We start from the raw sequence: 2,197 nt of genomic DNA, 5'->3' as shown, positions 1-2,197 counted from the left end.
TTCAAGAACTGACATTTTCCACCTTATTGCCTCAGGGCTTCCTTATTAGAAAATTGCTTGTGGCAGAAGGTAGCAGCTTTTTTATGACCTTTGGGATTGAGACAAACCTGATACTAGTAACTGAAATCCTTCCAAATAATTAGCTGGTAATATCCTTAAACTATTTAGAACAATTTACTGTGAATTAGATGCAAGAATCACAAATAAAGGGATTATAAAATTTTAAGAAAAGAATTTTGGAAGACCTGTTCAAAGTAAATTACAACTAAGCTGCAGAAACACTGGAAAAGCAAACAAAAGATGGATAAAAGTGATCTCTTGAGATAAACACAACCTCTTCCATCTTGCTGTATATTTCAATATCTAATCTGTTGCAAGACCTACGTATTCTACATTTGTAGCATCTCTTTCATATGTCCCCTTCTCTCCTATAATACCACTGCTGTCTTTGGGGAATTCCTTATCACCTCACAACTTGATTATCAACTATACCTTTCTAGTCAATCTATTTTCCTTAAATCTCACCCCACTGGAATCTATCCTCCACTCAGATGTGAAATTTCTTTTCCTCAAGCACAAATATGATCCAATCATGCTACCACCTCCATTCAGTATGCTCCAGTGGTTCCTTATTCCTTCCAAGATCAAATGTAATATACTATGTTTCACTTGCAAAGTCCTTTAAAACCTGAGTCCCTTCTACCTTTCCAGTCTTCTTACTCCCATTTATCCAAGATAAACCCATACTGGCTTTCTTTCTGTTTCTCACACTAAAAATGCCATCTCCTGACTCCAGGCATTTTTACTGATTGTCTCTCACATACCTAGAATTCTCTCTTTCCTCATCTCTGTCTCTTGGATTTTCTAGCCTCTTTTAAATCTCAGTTAAAAATCTCATTTTTAAAAAGTCACTGATTTTTAATACTAGTAATTTCGTTCTATTGATAATCTTCAATGAACTTATTTGTATATAACTTTTTCTGTTTTAAATTTTTTGTCGTGTGATTATTGTTCTTTTATTTTTCTCTCAGTTATTTGTTTCTACTTGAAAAAAAGCTTCTCCAATTATGTTCAAGCAATCATTTTGGATATTTGTTGGCAGGATTGGTGTCCTGTTTGATATATGAAAAAAGGCGAAACTAGCCTAGGTACCAGGATTTTGCCAAGTAATTATTCCCAATATATCCTCACTGGCACTGGGGTATAAATACCTGCTGTTTTTATTCATGGTTCAGTTACAAATCCTCAGCTTTGCTGGAATAGGAAGGATGGGGGCCTTGGGGTTAGTCCCATATATTGATTGGCTTGAGATGTGCTTGAGGCTGTGTGGTGATCACTGTAGGTGAAGTTGCCTCACTTCCAACAGATGTAGTGATGGATTTAGTATCTGTCATGTTCAGGGTCACAGATAGCACTGCCCTGTGATAGGGAGAGACTGCTAAAACTGGAGTAACATGGCTGGGCACTTTCCCTACTACTTGACCACTGCTGTTGGACTGGCTCATCTATAGACTAGATGGATCATAAGAAGGTACATAATTTTTTAGATTATCCTGAGGATTCAGGTAAGGAGGATATTTGATTGTTGGATGGGAAAAGTAGCTTGTCGGGCCAGAGGAAGGATATCTTGTTCTGGGAATGGCAATGGTGTTGGTGACATGTGATTGAGATGATGTAAGTAAATGTAGTGAAATTTTCATTACTACATAATCCAGTAATTGCCTATCAATGTAGTTTAAGTCATTTGTGCACCATTATACATTGATGAATATGTTCTCTAGCTGCTACATGCTACCTTTGTGCTGCTGAAATTTGGCTTCAACACATGGTTCAAATACTTCTCCTTCTTCCTATCAATCTCACCAGTCTACCCAGCTTATGCATTACTTTATAGTTTCAAATAACTTATGCATGAATTTTTGTGTATCTGAAATATTCATGAACATAAAGATATGGGAATCGCTCTCTAGTTGGCTGTCTCACTTTGCATTCTCCAGGGATTGCCTTTGTAGGATGGGCAGAAGCTAACTTGCTTATAATAATTCAGATGGGAGAACATTGAAAGGTTCATGTTCCATTTAATAGTGTTCTCACTCTGAGCATCAACAAACATTGCCTTTTAATAAGGTAGTTTGCCTTTCATTTTATTTGATAGAATTAAAAGGGCTGAGGACATAATAATTCTAAATAAGGTAAT

The 2,197-nt window shown here is 36.4% G+C and overlaps 1 pseudogene; it reads right to left on the bottom strand.

Annotated features, from left to right (window-relative positions):
• Positions 1 to 1,027: 1,027 nt before the first annotated feature.
• LOC127557170 (nuclear factor 1 B-type-like) lies at positions 1,028 to 1,660 on the bottom strand (annotated as a pseudogene).
• Between the last annotated feature and the right edge of the window lie 537 nt (positions 1,661 to 2,197).

The sequence above is a fragment of the Antechinus flavipes genome, chromosome 3 (assembly GCF_016432865.1).
Source record: "Antechinus flavipes isolate AdamAnt ecotype Samford, QLD, Australia chromosome 3, AdamAnt_v2, whole genome shotgun sequence".
NCBI classification, from domain to species: domain Eukaryota; kingdom Metazoa; phylum Chordata; class Mammalia; order Dasyuromorphia; family Dasyuridae; genus Antechinus; species Antechinus flavipes.
Note: the sequence above shows the minus strand (reverse complement) of the source record. Positions and strands in the feature narration are given on the sequence as shown.